Consider the following 21,739-nt stretch of genomic DNA (forward strand, 5'->3'; position numbering starts at 1 on the left):
AAATCTATGATAGAGAAAAGAATGGCCGTGTTGGATGGGGCAAGAGAATCACTGGGCCATCCATGTGCACACAGTGTGCCAGAGGGATTTGCCGTATGGCGTTGTGTTGGCCAGGGAGCTGTAAGGGGGATGCTGTCGTCATAATACAATAACAGCAGCCGAGGTGAGAGGGACCGGCTTTGTAATTTCTTTTTTAAAGCTATCTGTATCCTCTCTTTCATCTTCACAGCCCCTTTTGGTGTCTGCATAGTTATCTTATTCCTTTATCCTTCCGAGCCAGCTTTCATGCAACTTTCTACCCTAAATTTTCCCCTTCAGATTTGATTTTGTTCTGATATGATGTGTTCATATTTGTTTCTAAGTGAGCGTGATGAAAACGTTGACTGTCCATTGACCTTTAATATCAAGTATTTTACATTAAAATTGCATTTGAACACTCTATGCATTTTTGTGGCATGTTCCCACAGAATAGGAACAGAATCTGCATACACATATATGAAGTCTTCTTTGTGTGTCTCAGTCTTACTCAGAACCCTGTCATAACCAAACCCTGCTAGTTAACACCAAAATACTATAATCACTAGTTGTATAAGTCATTGTATGTCCCTGTAAGTATGGTGTTAGTTCTGCTGATGAAGATAAGCAGCAATGTGAAAATCAGTACTGAAAACAGGGGGTTTTAAGATGGGGGAAAAAAAAAACCATACAAATTTGATTTTATTTGTTGTGAATAACCAGTAATTATGAATAATTGATATGATAAGCCAGCCTCTAATTCAAGCTTCTTGTCATACAAGTTGCATCCTGTAGATCCGGGGACTGGATTTGCAGTTGATGGAGCACGATGGCACCTTTGCTATCCTCCTAAAACTAGAGCTACCAGTGAGTGTTCAGTTCGGGTCCTGCTCATGGTCCTGGTCTCCACCTGGCATCAGCTCAGTCCTCGGTGCTGAGCCAGCCGGCCGCTGCCCTGCCATCACTGTCCCTAAACCCATGAAATTCCTCATTGCCCTTTTCCATTCATCTCTCTTGGATTGTTGAATGCAATGATCACAAGGTACTGGGAGAATAACTGTTTCATTTTAATAATCTAAATGCAGTTCATTGCACTGAAGCGGTAATGACACATAGTGCGATGTTACGGTTTTATGCTATATTGCATCTGGGCATTTTCAAGTAATATGTTCTTCACATCCAGGTTAAAGAGAATTCTTTATCAAGTACATGATCTCCCCTGAAAGAAACTGCACATTTTGCTTTCTGTATGATTAAATATTTTGCTCCCAAGAAAAGCAAGCTAACTGTTAAGTTCGTACAACGACAGATCAGCAATAGAGCAGACACCTACCTGGTGAGGTGATTGCTCTTCTCTGATGGACTGGATTTTGTCTGCATGTAGCAGTATGTCAAGTAGTAAAATTAAGTTGTCACAAGCGATTACAACCTTAGAATGAAAGATACTTTCTTTTCATACCAACAGACTACCTCAGAAGTCCAGATTTCTGACACAGATGAGATACAAATGCTAATTTCTCACTGCTGGGTGTTGTGTTTAGTGCCATGATCAGGGCCATGGGCGATTTCAGCATGGTAGGAATGAGCTGGAATACCAACAGTCCTAGAGAGAAACTCCAGTGCTTGATGAAAAAATAATACAATCAATTAATTGATAATCAAGTGTTAATAACTTAAATTAACTTGGGGATGAATATTGTTAATATTTAAACATTATTCTGATAGATAAAAATTAATCACAGTATTACCTCTGGATAAATTCAAGCGTACCTCCTGATAGAACGGATTTCTGTAACCCACTCCAACATCAGCTTATGTTTTGTGATTCAAAAGATGTTGAGCATATTTCCTACATGTTCTCTACCTATTTACAAGCATTCAAGGAACAGAACCTCAATGTCTGCAATGAAATACATTCAAAAGGAATTGGGTTTTGGTTGTTGTTTTGTTTTCGTGTTTTTTTGAGAATTCAGAGGGTGTTGCTTTGCTACTTCTGCCTCGTGTGACAAAGCAAGAGAGTAGCCTGGCCCCCGCAGCGGGCGATGTTGGGGTGCATGTCCTGTGCCCCAGCTCTGTTGGTGCAATGTCAGGAGCCTCCGCTGCAAGTCTGGTCCACGGCAGCAGGGGGGAGATTTTCACAGCTGAGATGCTGTTTGTGTCAGGGTTACCAAGCCTGGCTGTGACATCTGAAGTCTTAAGGAAAAGCAAGACTAGATGAAGGTGCTCCTTCAGGTGTATGAACGGATCATTTTAAAGAGAGAGTGCTCATGCTCGGTTTATAAAGTGATGTCTCTTGATTACTCCAGCTGTTTCTCCAAAGGTTCTTCAGTGCATGTCCATTTTAAATTAGTTTTCTTGCAGTATTTCAGTCCTATAAGTTTCTTCAACTAACACTGCAAAAAGGTGGATGTTTGCAATGTTGACATGTATTTTATTCCTAAATCTTGAATGTAGTAATAGGATGTTTGAATTCCTTGACTGTATTTTTTCGCTGAGGGCAATGTCTGTTATATTACAGGAGGAAATCACCTCTTCCATCTTTCTTGATCTTTCCTTTTCCTGCCCTCTGCCCTTTTCATATCATGGCTACAGCTGCAGATATTTTTATTTTATTTTATTTTGAGATGCAAGTGAATTCTCTCAAATCATTTGTGGCATTACAGATCAAGATGGTTATTGCCCATCTGAAATGGCAGGAGTGAGAGGTCAGGGAGCTTGAGGAAAGAGCTAAAGAGCTTTGGTTGTACTAAACTGGGTCTAATGTTAGCCTAGGTGGAGCAAAGTGGCCTGAGTAGAAAATGGCAGATTGAGTTGGCTGCACACAATAACATATGAACCAATTTGGACAATTTAGTAGGTACTAGGTCACCAAAGGAAGCAGGGCACAAACTACACAAGACTATGTTGGAAAACAGAATAAATAAGGCAGCATCTTTATTTTATAGTCTGGACTCTTACACATGCATTAATTTTCCAGGTAATTTTAACCTAACAGATTCATAGCAATGAATATATTTCAATCTTGAAACATGGAAGGTCTCCAGGTCCTTCTTTCTGTTGTCCTCATCCCTTTTCCCAATTTACCTTTCAATTCCAAATGCAATAATTTGTTGGCAGCATTTTGAGTTCCAATAGTTAGCGCTTTATTTAGTGACTCTGGAAGAAAGGCCAGGATAAAAATTTGGACTCATGAGAGAATCCAGAGGTTCCTCACAGGTTTTTGCTTTCATCGGAAATAAACTTGAGCATATATAAATGTCAGACAAAGTGTTTTTTTCATATCTTTAATTTGTCATGCTAGAAATATTAGTTTAATAGTATAGAATAAGATACCAAGATTTTGATATATAATATGAAGAATAAGATTTAAATGGTCGTTAGATGAATAGAGTCTTTTAATTGCTTGTATCATTTACTTAATCATCTACATTAGATTTTGAAGCATCTCTAAACTGGGAAGTAGGTCCTCCTGTAAGATCTTGTTGAGATAATTAAAGCAGGAGACAGCTTTATCTCAGTCAACATTATAAAAAAAGAGAGAAACAAAGAATGTTTCTTTGAGGTTGAGGTACTTATCTCTCCTGCTTTTAAGATGCTTGGATGGAGAGCAGTTTCAGGGCCCTAAAGGCTGCTTTTGTTCATGCTGCAATATTCAAATGTGGCAGTCTTTTTATCAGTGGATTTTGAACAGGAGACGCTGAGATTTGTATCCCAGCACTTGCTGGGTCTGGCTGGGGAGGTGCGGGGGGAGCCACAGTCAGCCCGTGGCTCTGCCAGCACACGTGGGGTGGGAAAACTTGAATCATTTTTCTTCTTCAGAGCTCACTATTACATACGGAGAGTTTCTGTATGTCAAATCAATACAGAATTATTTTGAGGAAAGTTCCCTGTTCATTACTGTGCATGTTGTTTTGGTTTTTTTTTTTTTTTTTTTTAAGTGGGTTATGATTTTTTCTGAAAAGCATTTGATTCTTTCTAGAATCCTGACATCCCATGGATCTCTTGAGATGAGATCAGTGAAAAATTCTCTTATCAGGACAAGCAGTTTAAAAGGTTTGTGCTTGTGCTGCGGAGGGCATTGCTAATCACAGAAGGGCCTGGAAGAGGCAAGAAGGTAAACTTGGACAAAGTGCAAACTCCCCTGCACATCACTTTTCTGGAAAATCTTCCTTCAGAGAGGAATGCTGAAGGAAAAGGTGTGATTTCTGCAAGAGCTATGGTCCTGTTTGAGCGTGCTATGACCTGTGAATCGAGAGAGGTGCTTACGGCAGCTCTTCTAGCTTAGATATACTGACTTTCCTTGTTTTATGTGTTGTAACCTCACCTTAGAAGAGTTGCTGATTGTGAGAGGGTGTAGACAAGGCATCAATGAACAGCGATGCTCTTGCCTCACTGCTTTTGACAACTGAAACCAAAACTTCATGGTGAGGACAAGGGAAAGCAAAGGAGTTTGATCTCCCCGTCTCAGTCTCCTTTTCATGTTCATGCATATATACCTACATACATCCATGCCTACAAAGGCAGGCTGAGCATTGGGGGTGTTCAGCCTAGAGAAGAGAAGGCTCCGGGGAGCCCTTCGAGCGGCCTCACAGGGCTTAAAGGGGGGACAGGGGAGGTGGGGGGGGACTCTGGATCAGAGGGGTGTAGTGGTAGGACAAGGGGTGATGGCTTTGAAACTGAAAGAGGGGAGATTCCTACTAGATGTAAAAAATAAATCCTTCCCTGTGCGGGGGGTGAGGCGCTGGCCCAGGGTGCCCAGAGCAGCTGTGGCTGCCCCCTCCCTGGAAGGGTTCAAGGCCAGGTTGGATGGGGCTGGGAGCCCCCTGGGCTGGGGGAAGGGGGCCCTGCCCGAGGCAGGGGGGGGCACTGGGGGGGCTTTGAGGGCCCTTCCAACCCAAACCGTTCTAGGATTCTATGGTATATACCTACGTGTGCATGTCTGATGCAGTGGAAAGCTTCAGGAGCCTGAACACATGCTAAGAAGAATACAGAGCAACTTGAGCTATTACACCTACCTGAAACCCTTGTGCCCTTACTGAGCTGTGTATCTGCTTGCAAAAATATCTGCTGTGTCTCTCAGCTTTCCATCTACCTAATGGGGAGGAGCACTCTGATCTCTCTTAGAATTGTTTCTGAAGGCAATTACATGAAGAGATGGTTGGAATAGTTTGCGAATGACGAGTGTGACCAGGTGGGGAAGGGATCTGAATCTCTCAAAACAATTCTTTATCAAATGGGCTTGTGTTTTTCATTTTCTCTCCTGACCTGTTGGGGTTTTTTTGGGTTTGTTTTTTTTTTTTTTTTTTGGTGGGGGGGTGTGTGTGGGAATGAAGGTAAGCATTTAATAGATGATAAACTGTATAATGACTATGATTAACATACACACAAGGTAACTCGGGGAAGGGAAAAAGTCAGCTCAGCTAGTCTAATAAATGCTTTTGTAAGTGGATCTGCTTCCTCAGTGCGTGGGGAGACTACAGAAACCAAAAAAACAAAACCAAAAACCCACTATGGGATTTTCAAAATGCCCTTACAGATTGGGCACACAGATTTCTTATGGTATTAATGTGAACCGAGTATCCAAATCCCTTGAAATATTGGTTTTAATCATGTCAAATGCCTGGAAGACTTGGTGTCCTGAAGGGAACTGTTCCTACAAAGAGTTGGGAGTTTGTGCTCCTGCTCTGGGCTTCGGCGGCTCAGAGGCTTCAGGCTGTTGAGTCCCAAGGTTTTAAATAAGCTGTGCTGAGTAAAATACCTAAAAATGTGAGTCAAATATGAATTAAGGAATGTTTCCTGCAGTCTGCAGGAGGCAAAGATGTACTAGTGGAATGGATCGGATCTGATACCTAGGCACCTTTTACCAGGACTGGCCCTGTTTTGGACAGTCACCTCTGATCTGGCTGTTCTGTGTACATCACCTACAAAGCTGCTCTGTCTGCTGGGCATCAGTGCCCATTTGGGCAGATTTATGTTAAAGACCATGCTTGCACTATGACCAATATAATATGAAACAAATAAGGAAGCAGGTGCACACTACCTCTTAATTTATTTTTTTTTAATGTAAAAATAATTTCATTTGTACTCTTTCTTTTTTTTTTTTTTTTTTTTTTTTTTTTCTTTCCTCTCCAAGAGCAGGTTCCTGTTTGTTTTTTCTTATTGTTACTGTAATGGGCTGTCTCAACTTTACAGCCATCAGAAGTCTTGGTTTGATGAGGCTGCTACGCAACATTTAAGGCTTTAAATTATAAACTCAGTGAGAAAATCAGTGATGCATGATTAGTTGAAAGTTTTAAATATAATAGTCATATTTTTCATATTCATGTACAGAAATGGCTTATGTCAACTGTCATATGACTTTTAATACATATTAATAGAGTCTGTTGCCATATAGATGGTTTGTACACCTTTTGGCAGATGGCTGTGGTATTAAGAGTCTGCACAGTATAAATTAGTCATTTAGTAAAAGAAAACAATACACAAGCGATAAGGTCAATTCTATTCAGGGATGCAGTTCCAGTGCATCACTCCTGCAACTAAAAAGATTATAAGCAGGATCAAATTTGCCAGCAAAATTAAATAAGTTAATAGACAGATTCCTATGTCAGAAAGGAGCTCACTGTTGCTACAGCTTGTCCATGTCCCTGTCTGCGTCTCCATCTTTTCGCTTCTGTCTTTTTAGATGATGCAGAGCCAAAGCTGTGGCTCAGCTCACCCCTGGAAGGGTTGGAGTGGGGTAACATCTCCCCCATGAGCCCCATGGCTGTGTGGTTCAGGTGGCTTGGGCTGCCTCACTTGGCCTGATGCAAAATATGAAAGGAGGTGATGCCTGAGCATTGTCTCTTTTTTTTTTTTTTTTTTTTTTTTTTTGTACTGTTCAGAAAACAGAATTAGCTGGTGATGAATATGCGAGTTCTTGAAGTGTGTTACACTTCTCAGGTAGTGGCCTGAGAAATGATACGGATGCGGTAGGAAATCACTTTAGCAAACACTGAAGGGCACCCACCTCTGAGCCGAACTGCGGCAGCTGCTGTGGCAATTTATTGCCGCGCTCAAATACCTAATCGAGTCAATCGCTTGTAATTGCTTTGACTGGTAACCTTGGCATCACTGGAGTAGTCTATAAAGAGATATTTTTTAAAAAAATCTGCATTTTCTTTATTGGAAATCTTTTGAACCACTCTCGTTCCTTACGTTGCCAACGGGAGAGGCAGTAGCTTTTGGCTTATGCTTTATCAAAATGATTGTCAGGGCGCTTAATGAGCTTTGTGCCAGACCGACCGCTTTAGTAACATATGTCTGCAGCTCGAACCTTGCTCCCGCTGGCTGGGCACGCCGCTCCTCTCAGCAGGCAGGCTGCATCTCCCTGCTTAGCTCATCCGCGTAGCATTTAAATGTTTCAAGACACCCATTTTGAATTAGGACTCATCATTACCTTTGTATCCAGCTAGTCCCTTAGAACGGTTGCTCTATAGTGAAGGAAAAGTGGAAGCGATTTCTAGTGCAAAACACAAAGTGCAAGAAAACTGCCTCTTTTTAACAGTTGGGATTGTGTTTTCTCTTAAAGTGCAAGCAACTTGCGCTTTAATTCTTTGAAAAGAAACATCATGAGATAAGGTGGTAACTAATATTAGTGCACAATAACTGCCTGACAGGTTTGCACCACGTGCTGACATGTCATGTCAGAGTTGCTGTAGATGAAGCCGAGTTCTTTGCTGGAGATGTAGCAATTGCAGATTGAGTGATATATAATTTACTGAGCTGCTTGTTAATTCTATGGTGTTATGAAATCTCCTGGGCATATAATTACTACAAATGTTTTCTTGACTTTCCCACATAGCTTGACATGATACTGTAGAAGTTTGTACTTAGCTTGACATTATACTGTGAAAGTTTGTACCTCAACAACATTATGGCCTAGCTATAAAATGCAACTATTAGGCAGCAAATTATTAAAGAAGGATGGATGAAACTAAAGGCATTTTAAAAACGCTTTCTACAGCTTGGAATTACAAACATTCATCCCATCTCCCGCTGATTACACACTTTGTAATAGCTATTGTTTCCACGGCTGGGGTTTAATTTTCCGCAGCACATTGGCAGCACCGGCGATCTCAATAGCAATCCTCCCAGCAAGGCTGCGAGGGCTGCGGGGAGGACAGCGGGGAGGCAGCGTGATTGACAGATATTTTAAGCCTTTTTGTGGTTCAGAATTAGTGAAACATTTACAGGCGGGCCTGTCTGAGTGGGTGATACGTGGGCCGGTGGCCACGCTGAGATCCTGGTACCTGGGGGAGACTCCATCTCCTGGAAGGAAACTGGGATGACTTTGGGATCGGGTCAGTGTCAACCCTGCAGGTTATGTTTCAGCCCCTGATCTCTGCGAAGCCTGGAGCAAAGGTAGTGCCAGCTTTCTGATGAAACTTAGAGCTGCCCTCCTGACTATTCATTGCTTAAATTGCTGCTGAGAAGCTTTCCAATTATGCTGGTTAGCCCCAGAGTAAAGGCCTGCGTTTGAGCTGAATATTTCAGGGTGTATGCTTCACCTTCAGCTGTTTTACAGGCTGCTGGCCTGTCCCGTTAAGCAGGCGTTGGGTTAGGCTCAGCCTGCTTTGCGCTGGCAGACGTTTTGCAACGCTGGTCCTGTCTGTACAGCAGTCCCTCAGGTCCAAAACCAGATGAGCCTCGCTGTCTGGATGTTTTCTGGAGTCCTGGATTGTCCCTTTGGAGAGGGAGAAGCGGTGCTAGAGATATCAGTCAGTTCCTGGGATGGTTCCCCCTGGCCTGCAGCCTGATGGTAGCAGCCCTGGAGCTGATTTTGCGGCTGGCGAGAGCCGCTCCCAAACTCTTGGGATGCCCAAACTTGTCCTGGATTATAGAGCCTTCAAGTATTTGTTTAAAACGCTGATTTCTTTGAGTGTGAAAGCGTTCTTCCTCACGCCTAAGTTTGTGTGAGCCCATTTAAACATTAGACAAGTTGAGAATGAAAACAACTTTCACTCTAATAAAACGAAAGTTGCAAAATTAGAAACAGTGTTACAAAAGAAAAGCAGAGAAATTTAGGAAACAGAAACTTAACATTTAGCTGGATTAGCAGCTGCTGAAGGCATTACCTGCATATGAGGAAACTTGTTTGTCTTCACGTTGCTGTTTCCAGCCTGATACTGCTCAGATTTTGGTGAAGTCTACTAGAGGTGGGAGTCTACCTGGAGATTTCACTCTATTTTTTGTTGTTGTTTTTTTTTGTTTGTTTTTTTTTTTTTTTTTTTAAATTTTCTGGCTGCTTCTAAGGAGTAGGTAAGAGGCATTTATAATAGCTTTCAGACTCTCCCTGATTTCTCCACTGATTTGAAGGACCTGTGTGTGTTGTCAGTTTGCATTTACCTGCCTGATGCCCAGGAGAGTGCTAATGAACTCAGGTTTACTGGCGAATGGATCCAAGGAAAGCAGAGGGACTTGGGATACTGCTTTTTTCTGTTCCTCTCAGCAAACACTGCACTGTAGTTATTTGCTAATGTTTATAAACTGTATAAATCACATTAATACATCCCCTCCCCCCCAAAAGGTTTTCCTGAGATAAGTAACAGAGAGTGGCCCCAACCCCAGCCCTGGTTTGCTTTACTAGTTGCTTCTGTTATCTGGAAAGACAGGGAAGAGATCTGGTGCATGAGTAGCATTTGATAGGTTTCCCATAGAAACGGAAGATCAGATTTTTTTTTTTTTTTTTTTTTGCCAGTGAAGGTGATGTCAGTCAGCAGCATCTATCTATCCTCACCTCAAAGGATATAGACTGGTGTGGACTAAGTAAGTGAGGGCTCAGTCCTCTTGTGCCAGCGTACTGATGCAACTGAGTAGCTTGTACAATCTTATCTGTTTTAAGGTATCTCATTTATATATAAAAAAATAAAATTAGGTTGGTGCTATTAGTCTTTCTTTTTGAAATAAACTCCCACTGTGTCTCTCAGCTTGGAGGGCTCAGGCAGGTTTGCAATACTCTGTCAAATGCAGAATTCGGTGCTGTGCTCTGCCTCGGTGAGCTGCTTTTCTCCCCGATCCCCCCAGACTGCCGTCACCATTGCGGGATCTCCAGTTCCCTGCTCGGTGCTTTGAGACCCAGCCTGGCTTTCATTTCCTCCCCAGGGAGCTCCTGCTCCAGCCTCACAAATTCTCCCAAGCCCCTGCCCTGCCTGTCTCCACACAGCACCAATCCCTGGCTCGTCGGCGTTCCCTGCTATTTTGACAGACTCAGCCCTCTCCCAGGATCTGTTCGCTCACTCAGCTACATCTAACGGCAGCTGCTTCAAGGCCTCGCATAGCTGTAACACGCCTGTTGGTGTCTGGTCTAATTTCCTCATGTACTACTCCTGCTGTCTCTTTTTTCCTGAAACCTTTCTCCCTCCACCTCCTCTTCACACCCCAAGTCCTGCGTTCTGTGCGGCTTCACAGCACTTTGCCCCTTCAGCCTCATCCCTTGCTGCTTTCTAATTTCTGCACAGAAGGGTACCACGAGTGTCCATGCCCCCTGTTGAAACATCTTGGCTCAAAAAACATTTAATTTTTTTTTTTTTCCTTTACCTTTTCTACATCCAATGTCAAACTGAGTCTAATGGATAGGGGTATCTTTGTACACTAAATTGGCTCTGTTGTTTCCCACATGAAAATAGGTGTGGATTTCTGAGTCACGCTTAGACTGGGTAAAGATAAGTCAAGACACACATCTGCTTTGTGAGATGTCAGTCGGAAGGCAGCTTTTCCCCGAGCAAGTCGAGCCTTTACTGGTATGTGGTCAACCCAGTTGCCTTTAATGCTATTCCCAGGGTTACCTGCTGGGAGGAACACAGTGAAAAAATCTGTTAACACATGTGCTAGAGTAAACCAAATACCTTGCTGATCCTGGCTGGGAGATACCATAAAGCATCACGGAGGCATTGCTGTACCTGGCTGCTGACTAGGAAAAAGTTCTAAGAGAAAGAAATGCCTAAGAAACCTACTTGAAATCTGTATTTCTCAAGAATTCTCTTATTCACATTGTGATACTCATCTTCATTTCCATCCTCTATGCAAACCTGCTTAGTATGTGTTGTGATATCATGGACCTGATCTACTTTTCAGTTGTTGGTGGAAGAGAAGAAAGAGAAGGGATAAAAAAAAATTAAAAATCACTTTGTGAAGTGCTCTGCCAATTTACCATGCCATAAAAGAGATATGCCATAGTTATTACCAAAGTCTAATTATGTAAATGACATTATTTAATAATGTTTATTAAATTCCCAGCAAGTTTTGTGTCTTTTCCTTATTGTTGATGGTTGTCCTTGATAGCAAATGTCATGGTGCCTAACATAAAATTAATTTTTGCGGAGACTTTGCATCATTATAGGGGCTTGGAGTGCAGGAGGCCTCGCAGGCAAAGACAGAGGCTACTCAGCAGACCTGTTATCTTTGCAAGAACAAATGTTGTCCGCAAGGATAGCAGGGAAGGGAGTGAAAACTCACACAGCAGCAAATATTTAATTAAAAGAGCTGGTTGGGCTGACTAGCAGTGGCAGCAGCTGCTTAAACAGAGATCTGTCCTTTAAATAACTTCAGCTAAATAAAGGGAGAGAAAGAAGAGTGGAGGGAAAAGCTCAAAGGGCATGTGCTATAATTACAGAAGTGGTTTTCATTTTTACATTGCAATGTCTTTAGTAGCCATTAGCTCCTTCTCTGCCTCTTTGAAAACCAGGATGCTTCAAGCTCTGGGAGTTTTACATGGTTGTCAAAAAGTAGAGAGGGGAGTGTCAAGAAAGTCAATACATCACCTGCCAGTTCCTGTTACCTGTATTTTAGATGTACAAGGTCTAATGAGGAAGGCTCCCATTGGCTTTTCTGCCATGTAGAATAAAACAGTTTGGTAGTTACGGGGTAAGTTCTTTTCAATTAATCACTGGCTAAATTATAGATAAGTGTGTGACTCCCCACTGCAGCAGGTTTGACCTTGTGCCCTCATGCCAGGGTTGTGGGCAGCTTCTGGATTTAGTATCAGACCCTCTGTGAGTTCCCTTTGAGCCTTCTTGATCTGCCACCTTGTGACCTGGACCTCTAAAGGATTCATGCTTTTCATTTAACAAGAAATATTACTTATATTAGTATAGCCACAGTTTTTAGGTAGTACCTCAGAGAATCCATCAGGCTTCCAGATGAGGTTCAGCTATATAATAAATGATGTTGTTTGCCCCAAGGGCATGAACCTAACGGGCACACCAATTGGGTTGGACAAGCAAGAGGAGTGTGGGGTGTCCATGCATTTGTGTGTCTCAGGGAGAGCTGTGTGAAATGCTCAGATCTGTAAGGAGTGAAGCCATGCGGCTAGGGAAGCATGAAGAAGCAGAAGTTAAGTAAGAGATATTTGAGTAAAGCATGTGAAAGTTATTGTGGGGTTCTTGTCTTTTTCCTAACCAACTCCTCTCTGTGGTTTTCTTAGCCATTTTCTGGTTAGTCTTTCTAAGGTGCATAATCAGTTATGTGAGATAACAATTAGATGGCAATAAAGTGTATCTATATATGTGATGCGATAGAAATGAGATAAATACTCTTGGTCATTCTGTTTTTTATGATTTTTCCTTTTTCTTTTTTTTTTTTTTTTTTTTTTTTGTATGATGCTATAGAAGCTCTGTACAAAGTGTATAATACAGTATTCATGTGTGACATGAAGAGCGTTTTTTCCCAACATGCATGTAATTGATTAGTACGATACATCTGCAGATGGGCTGGCAAGCAAAAGTCACACTTGTTCTGAAAAACATCGTGTTATGAACAGAATGACTAATGAAGACCATGGCTCTGCGTGTTTGACATTCAACATTAAGATTCTCCTTACAGCTTTACGTAACTTGAACAGATTTTAATCATTCAAGCAGAATTTTCCACTCCTGATATATGCTTGTTGTGTTTGTAATTTAATTTACTTTAACTTCCAGCAAGGTGGAGTTCAGGTTTTTCCAAAACTGGGGTAGGGAAAGATGGTGTGTTTGTGCTCAGTGTTCATACAATCACATCATGGGGAGCTGACTGCAGCTCCAGCTTTTGAAACAAGGACTTAAATATTTGGTGATGTCATTTAGGTGCGTGTGTTTTACTGTTGACATGGAAAGCAAACGACCAAAAGTAAAGAGAAAGGAAAAATAATGATGTAGTTATTGGGCACTACCTCTGGGTTGTTTCTAAACATATTTCTCTGGTCTCGGGAGATGCTTTACCAAACTCCCACCAGCTAGCTGAGGGAGGAACTTAGTTTTGTCATTTCCTTCAATACATTTTTCTCCAGGTACTTAGTAAATAGGTGAGGAATCATATGTTTTTCAAGGCTTGTAGACTCTCTGAATAGTGTGTTTTGCTGCATATGTTGCTTCCTTGTTGTTCTCTGCTTAGGCACCTAGTTGGACTCCATTTGTATCTCTAAAAAACAACTGTTACTTAAAATAAACCATGTCTATAAGTGAGCTATCTAATGAAATATCTTCTGCGTGATCACCTGAAAATAATGCAGTCACTGACAACTGCCTTTCTGCATCTTGCTGGTGGTGAAAGGGGTGATGAGCATTGATCCAGGGGAGAGAGAAGCAGAATTGCGAAGTCTTTTCCCTTTCTTTCACAGCTACAGTAGATATAGTCAATATATTGTCGGCTAACTGTCTGCAGTGTAGTTGATTGATGTTTTGATTCTTGTGCCCTGGAAAAAGGCATTAATGGAGAAAAGCAACTGTTGCAGCTAAAAAATTATTGGGACCTGCAGCGTTTTGAACGACGCTTTTCTCTTACAATGATAAAACTACATGAGTGGATGCAGAAAACTGCTGCCCATGCTCAGAAATAATCTTCCCCTTATCAACAACTCAGTTCCCCTGAAAGCCTTGGTACAAAACCTTTCCATTACCGCAAGCTATTGAAACAAAATGGTGACCAGATAAATTGTAGCATTATGCTACTTAGAAGAATGTCTCAGGTACTTCCATTACGATTATGAATTCTTCCCTCCCTGGGGATCCCAGCCAAAAACTTGTCCCATCAGTTTCTCTCATGCCTCTGCTGGGATTGTAACAGCAGGGTTAAACAAGAGTGTCTCATGTATGTGGACTGGACTTCTACATGTGTTTTTTTCTTTAAACATTTATTTATTTTTTTAGCTGTAAAGTTGCTCATGGGAAAAATGAAATTACTGTAAACTGCAGTGTCTAAGGCAAACAGAAGTAAGAAATGTAGAATCAGGATGAAATATCCATTCCTCTTTTCTGCTACATTTGCTCTACTGATTAGACTTCCTAACGCATAAACTGGCCCAAATCCTGCACTTATAGCCCTAAGAAAATTCTTCTGGTACTTCTTCCTTGGTAGACTGTAAATCCCACTGGTAATTGTGGACAATCCTCCTGTAGAAGCCAACCCAAACTGAGATCTGACCCAGTGCCTTGGGAGGAGGTGCTCCCTGTCCAGGCAACGCCTGCCAGGATTTCAGAATTTATCCTGCAGTGACATAGATGGTGTTTGACTTGTATCCTTAAATGCTTTCATGCAGTGTCTGCAGCTAAATCACTATATTTCACTTTTTTTTTTTTTTTTTTTTTTTTTTTTTTTAAGTAATCCCTTGTATCTCTGGTAACGCGGAAAATGTTGGAAGCTTAATGGCCTTGACTTATCAGGAAAAGCAAACGTTGTGAGATCCTCCATGAAGCTGGAAAAGCTAATCCCTTTTATTACACAGAAGGAGGAAAAATCAGAAGAGGGCAGAAAGTACACGAGATTGCTTGCCGTGAAACTCTTCCTTGTCATGAGTCACTGACTGCAATTTAAATTAGAAACACACAGTGTCCCAATGACTTTCAGTGTCTTGTGGTGCTGTTGTGCTGAGATACAAGAATAACATTGATACAGAAGGAGATTTGCTTCAGTTTTGATGTTCGTTTTTCTTTGGTTTTAAGATTTTGTGTGTGAAGCCTGCTAGGATCTTCCTCTTGGGATCTTGGGAGCACGCTGAGCCTCCCCCAAGTCCATGAGGCAAAGAAGTGCTGTAGACGTGCATCTTGCATGGCACAGATGAAGAAGTGGGCTCAGATTTAGGATTTTTGCTGTTTGACAGTATTTGCCAGTGTTGTACATTGTGAATGACTTCACCTGTCCAGGATGCTTCAGGAAAAGATGATCCCTAATGGGTCAAGTGGGAATAATAGCTGCTTTCTGCTGTTTATAGAGGTAATTCATTTGCAATTAATTTTTTTTTTTTCCCCTATTCATATTGTCACCTTGCTACTAGCACAGGGAACTCACAAGTAAACACAAACCCATGCTGTGAAAATCACTAACACAAAGTGGAAGCCTCATTGCTCCGCAGTGGTTTCTGTTGTAGATGATTTCCCTGGCATGGGATTGCTCCTGCACCGTGAGCACGCCACGCTCTCAAATGGAGCCTATTAGGTACTGGGTGCTGTAAATTTTTTTCCCCTTCTTTACTACCTGATAGAGTGCAGAATTTCTCCCGTGGCAGACTTTTGAGGAGCCTGTGCCTATGCATTTGGGAGGGGGAGATGCTGTTTTCTCAGAGCTTTACACTGGATGAACAATCTCACTAGACTCCAGGCCCGCAAGGAGCTCTGCTGGCAGATCCCCTGCCCACATTTCCAATTCTGTAGGGCTCTGCCTGGCTATGTGGCTGCTGAACAATGTGCTGCCAAGCAGGAGCTGGAATGGCTGAAACTAAATGTGGCATGAGCCGGGTTTCAAGAGAGGTTTTCAAGGTGAGGATTTCTCCTAGGAGGTGTCGCTTTACTAGAACGCATTTATTTGTTGATAATAACATGAGAAACTCATGTTTTTGCAATTATTTTGTGCTTCGAAAGTGGGAGAATGAGCACACAAAGGAAGAAAGCTCCTTTGCCGCAAATTAATTTTGAAATTTGGGAGAATTAACATTGCTTCTGTTGGAGGAGGTTGTCATTAGCAGTCTCATCTGAAAACAAACTGCAACCTGCTTTTATTTCCTTTGTGCGTGGCTGACATGCCGTCAGTCCCAGTCATCCAGCCCAGTTGCTACTGTACTTTGTTTTAAGCTTCGTGCTTGACCTATGAGCTGAAATGCTAATCGCTGATGAAAATTTTAATTAATATAAAACTGGTTTCAGCCAGAAATGTGATAAGCTCATTTAGGAGATGTAGTATCTCAAGGAAAAATACAATAGCAAAAGCCTCAGACAATAGTTCAATTTTTAACTGCCCGGCGTGCATTCAGATGTATCTGCAAAGCTGAAATCTGTGCTGTTTTGTTACCAGCAAGGGGGAACGATTGTCATTGCATATTTGTAGGTCTGTGGAAAAGCCATGCTCACAACATTTCCTCTACTACAGCATTATTTCCTTGTGCTGGAATTATTTCTCTGATTTCTTTGGTTAACAAAAAATGAATTAATGTATGGCCATACCTTTAAGAGAAGGAGATACAACAGATACATAATGGGGGGATTACACTGCTCTTACATCCATAAACATGCATATATATAAAGCCAGGAACCTTATTTTATCGTGACTTGTACAAGTATTATGTGAAGCACACTTTATATTGCAGTGAAGAAATATAATCTAAAATTTCATCATGGTATTTTTAATTCAACCTTAACTTTACACGTTAGAAACTTGTTAATTAAATAACTGTAGATTTCTCAGAAGTCTGTAAAATGTTTACACCAGCAATTTATGCTGCAGGATGTGGTATATACAGCTCAAGTACACTATCTTAAATCCAGATTTTCCCCTGAAAGAGAGATTGCTGCCACAGTAGAACTGGAAGAAGGCTAGAAGGTGAATGTAAAGATATGAACTTGTTCCCACTAAGGAAAGGCTAAATTTATGTCTACAGACCTAAACTCGTCTGTTACAGAAGTTGCCGTAGTGGCCCAGTGCTCCCACTGCTCAAAGTTGCTGCCCAATTGACCCCAGATTTGGGGAAAATATAATTTTACGTGCAGGGAGGATGGCCAGAGAAGCAGGATCTGAGACTGGACTGGGCAGCTGAGTTACCCCACCGCGTGTGCGTCGCTGTGATTAAGCTGGTGCTTGGGGGGCGATGGGGGGGCTCAGTTTGGTGAGAGGATTGCAAAGATGGGGATACTGGGAATTGCACAATCCCAAGTGATGCGGAGGGGAGGAGCTGCAGAGAGTCAGAGAGAGACGGGGAGATTATTAAGCAGCAAGTTTAACAGTGCACATATTGAGGGACTCATTATCTCAGGTGTTGGAGGTCAAAGTATATCGTCAATTAAGAAAAATGTACTTAAATTTGTGGAAGAAAGGCCCGTTGGTAGCTATTACGGACAAAAGGTTAGATGCAGCATCTGTCTCAGAAAGTCCCCAGAGAGCTCTAGGAGGTGGGGAGGTTGTACGAGCTGGGGGAGGATCCGTCTGTGCTCCTGCTGCTGCTCGCCGGCGCCTGCCCTGCCAGGAGAGCCCGGCCAGGGCCACCTCGGTGTGGCCGGGGGTCCCGCCTGTGCTCAAGCACTGTGCTTTTCTCGAAATCAATACAGATGCTTCTGTTTATTCACATATTTAAAAACATCCATAACGGTGGAATTTGGCTGCAGGGTATTCAGGTTTATGTGCTCCTAATGGTAGGAGTAACCACATCCACAGTTATCTCAATTTACTTGTAAGTGCCGTGTCGATATGTTATAACTAAAGTTCAGTGACGTATTTATCATAAACAAGGTATTGTTCACAGTTAACATTTAGTCCTTTGGTTATGAAAAAGCTAAACGAGGTATTGATTTCCACACTGAATTCTGAGTCTTCGTTACAAGTGCTGCTCAGAGGCATTTTGAGTTTATAGCAGGGCTGGCCTGGTGGGGCTGGCAGACCTGCTCTCCTGACCATCTTTGCAGGGCTGCTACTTTTTTAATACACTTTTTCAATATACTTTGAAAATACTTTTGAATTTCCATTATGAATATCCACAACTGCAAAAGTGAACTTTGTTTTCGGCAGTTGTGTAATTTTGTATTAAGTTGGCAGGTTTGTCAAATGTTCCAGGTCTTAAGCTTGCTCACACAACTTTTTCACAGGAAGGAAATACAGAAGTGGGGAGTTTTATTTAAGATTTCTTGACTTAAAGTTTATAAACCATCCTCTGCTGGGCTAAATCCAGTTAACAGTAGATGGGTTGAGCAGATAGACCAAAATAGGTACTGACAAAATATTTATTAAGTTTAAATATCATGTCTTGCCAGAAACATTGCTCAGTTCCACTTTGTTTTTAAAAAGCAAACTCTTGCTGATTTGAAAGGAGCCATCCAACGGAGCATGTTGGAAAGTGTAAGAAAAAAAAAAAAAAAAAAAAAAAGAAAAAAAAGAGTATTCAGGTAATCTAGCTTGTATTAATAATACTGGTGAAATGACAGTAGGGAATCCATTTATTTTTCCAGGAAAACCTGAAGATCTCACATTCTTTGGCAGGAAGCATCTCTAGATCCTAGGAAGAATGCTCACATTGGCAAATGTCAGCAGACAGCTACTGACAAACAGATCATTTGTACTGATTAGAAACCAAATTTCTTTAGTTTTCTGTCATTGTGTGTGTAAAAGACATGCAAGGCTTTAAGAAATATGATCCTTGTACTGTGTGATTTAGTAGTACAGTGCTTCAGCTGCTAGATATATGAAACAAATTAAATCAAATCTGTCAAGTGCTGTGCCATTATATGGGCAGAGTGATGACCGAGAGAAATTATTAACCATTTATAGCTAGCTTTTAAATGGTCTGAGAGCACAGGGTGTGATCTACTGAGACTTAAGGGGGGATTGCATTTTAGGATTTTATTTGGAACAGCTGGGAGTAGATGGGGAATATTTGCAAAAATGGAGAGCTGGTGCCAGCTGCCTTCTCCCAGAGTCGGGGAGGTGCTCGTACGCCTTTTTATCTTCCTTTTAGCTCAGGGTAGATCTCAGCCAGAAACAGCATAAATTGAGTTTCCACACAGTCTGAGACCTCGGTCAGAGCCGGGCGATAGCAGACCGCCGGCGCGGGGACGGGTACCAGCCATCACCCGGCTGTGTCCGCCTGCCCGGGGAGGTCCCCTGCCTGGCCCGTGTCTGAATTCTCTTCTAGAAAACCAAGACCTGACAAGCTGGGCTCCCCAAATCCCTAGATAGTTCTTAAAAACTTGTCCCAGGGAAATTAATTCTATTACACTCCTTATTGAATGGAATGTTTTACTGCTGTTTGTACTACAGTAAAATATTTCACAGTCCTGTGTCCATATTTCTTTATTATTTATATTCATTCTACCACATTTTTAGAGCTGTTTTTTTTTTTTTGTAGTTTGAGAAACTGAAAGGCTGATGGATTACAAAATTTGGAAGGCATAATAGTTGCAATTGTATTTGATAATCACATTTTGTGATTTTGTGTTGAAGTTGTTTAACTGCACTGAAAACTTTTACTTTACATGTGCTGTCCAGTAATGTTTATAAAATCCTTGGCAAGATAAATAATACATAGACTTCTCTCACTAAGCCTCCTGAGAGCAGTATTGCATCTAAAAAAAAGTCTTCATGGCTATGTGCTACAGTCTATTTGGAAATATTTTGCCATGGAAGGAAAAACGTCTTTCTGATTTGGATGATTATTTTAATCACCTCCAGTGAATGCATCACGGGCTGCTTTTCTGAGAACTGACAACATCCCAAAATAGGTGATTGGGACAGAGTCAAGTGAAGGTTATCTTCTGCCTGGTACTAACAGTGGGATGTCAGAAGCTTTTAGGGGAAAAGCTACGTATAACATTGACACCTGAAGTAAAATGATGGCTCCTTATGAATACTCCTCATCTTTTTCAAACACAAGTGACTCTGCATGTGGAGAGGGAGCTTCAGGGGGGGGAAAAAAAAAAAAAAGGAAAAAGAAAAAATCTATAGTTGCATAAATACTGTTGCTGTAGCATTACAGTTGAGGCTTCACTAGCATAAATTTCAACCTTTCTTAGCTAATTAGTGAAGTAGGGATGTATTGTTACTCGCAGCATGGAAAAGCACAGAGGTGATTAATCCCGTGTGGTCTGGAGCTCTGCTTGCATCCGAGGGGACCGTGGCCCCTGTTCGGGGAGCTGCTGGGGGACCACTTTGTCCCACGCTGAACACATTTCCTTGCCTTGTGAGTTTTTCATCACCCGTTTGCTGGAAGGCTGAGCAGTGGGCATGGAGGCTCACTGGGGTGGAGATGAGCAGAAGTCCTTGTCATGATAGGTGTCACCTGCAGCGTCCCCCGAACCAGGGCGTGCAGCGAGGGTGGAAACGGGTGGGTGGAGCATCCCTGCTGCCCTCCACTCCCAAGTCCCCCGGCACCCGAGGTCAGTCACCGCGATCTTTGCTCGGGTCTCATCTTCTCTGGGTTTCACACCACCAGCCAAAGAGGTCTTCAAAGGTGATGGCGCTTCAGGGGTATGGGGGTGGGAGCCGCCAGGTCTGGGCTGCCCTCGGGCTGCGAGCTGTGCAGGGATGGAGGTGGAGGAACCTCTTCTGGACCATGGGTGGCTCCAGAAGCTCGACAGGACGCGGGCAGCCCAGCTTCACAGCGTGACCGTCGGCGCTGAGTACCATCCTGCCAGCGCCCGCGGCTGGGCAGGGCCTGCTGCCGCTTTGGGATGGGGGACAGGTTTCACTGCATCTGGGATTTTTTTCTTCTTCTGGCTTTGCAATGGAGGAAGAGAGTACTTAATTAAGCTCCCGCACTATATAGTCACTCAATTTACAACATATGACATAATTAAATAACCAAATTTTTATTTCTCATACTGGGAAGCAGGTTTTTTTCCAGAGTTTTGTTCTGTTATTTTGTAGCTGGAGCTACACCGAAGGCTGTAATTTCTAATTACAAATGGCTTTTATTTAACAATCTTGTAACATGTATGTCACTGAGAAATTAAATCTGATTCTAGCTAATGAAAAGGTCAGCTCAGAAATGTACCAGAATTAAGCTGTGGGAATCCAGTACATTCATGAATATTTGTGCTGTTCAGGGCCTATACAGGGACCAAATCTTGCATATTTTAAGAGGGAACCAAATAGCTGAGATTGATGCCATATTTAGTAGTGCAATTTAATTTCTCTTGGAAGCAGTAGACCAGTAATCTGGGAATTTTGGCTGTCATCCTGCTACTATTTATGAGCAATTTTAATGTTGTAATTACATGTAGGGAAAATTGTTCACTAGGTTGATGAGATAAATGGAAATTTAATTTTTTTTCTTGTTTAGTTGTCCAATATTTTTATTACACGTTTCTGGAAGCAATGGTATACCATAAAAGAATCTGGAACTGCATCGCTCCTTAGAAATACTGATATTTTGAAAGATTTGCTCACTGTAAGTTAAAGGCAGCTCATTAAACAAACAAATGAGCTGTCCTTAGAGCAATCAGTATTTACTATTAACTGAACAGCACAGTAAATAATGAATTTCAGGTAAGGAACTACAGAAAAGTATTTGCAATGAATTCAAATTACTTGACTTAAGCCTGAGGCACAGAAAAGTGAACATAAAGATAGAAATGGAGGGAGAAGGGAGAAAAGAAGAAGGAAGAGGAGGGATGGTGAGTGTAACATTTGGTGTAGCATACATGTTTATTCATTGTGCCGAGGAAGTGTTTACTTCAGGAATCTTTTGCCTCCCTCCCTGTGCAAGGGATGATGCAGCCGGCTCCTCGTGAGAACA

The 21,739-nt window shown here is 41.9% G+C and overlaps 1 protein-coding gene across 17 annotated transcripts in view; it reads left to right on the top strand.

Moving 5' to 3' along the window:
* CHL1 (cell adhesion molecule L1 like) overlaps window positions 1–21,739 on the top strand; it is a 146,759-nt gene that overhangs the window by 60,178 nt on the left and 64,842 nt on the right. Inside the window, exon 1 of one of the 17 annotated variants that reach the window (XM_032985637.2) lies at window positions 10,773–10,793. The exons of the other annotated variants lie outside the window; for them this stretch is intronic. The gene's annotated coding sequence lies outside the window, so the exon portion shown is untranslated. Of the gene's footprint in view, window positions 1–10,772; window positions 10,794–21,739 lie in introns of those variants that run through there. 17 annotated transcript variants of the gene reach the window in all.

The sequence above is a fragment of the Tyto alba genome, unplaced genomic scaffold (assembly GCF_018691265.1).
Source record: "Tyto alba isolate M040663 unplaced genomic scaffold, T.alba_DEE_v4.0 Super-Scaffold_3, whole genome shotgun sequence".
Lineage (NCBI taxonomy): Eukaryota > Metazoa > Chordata > Aves > Strigiformes > Tytonidae > Tyto > Tyto alba.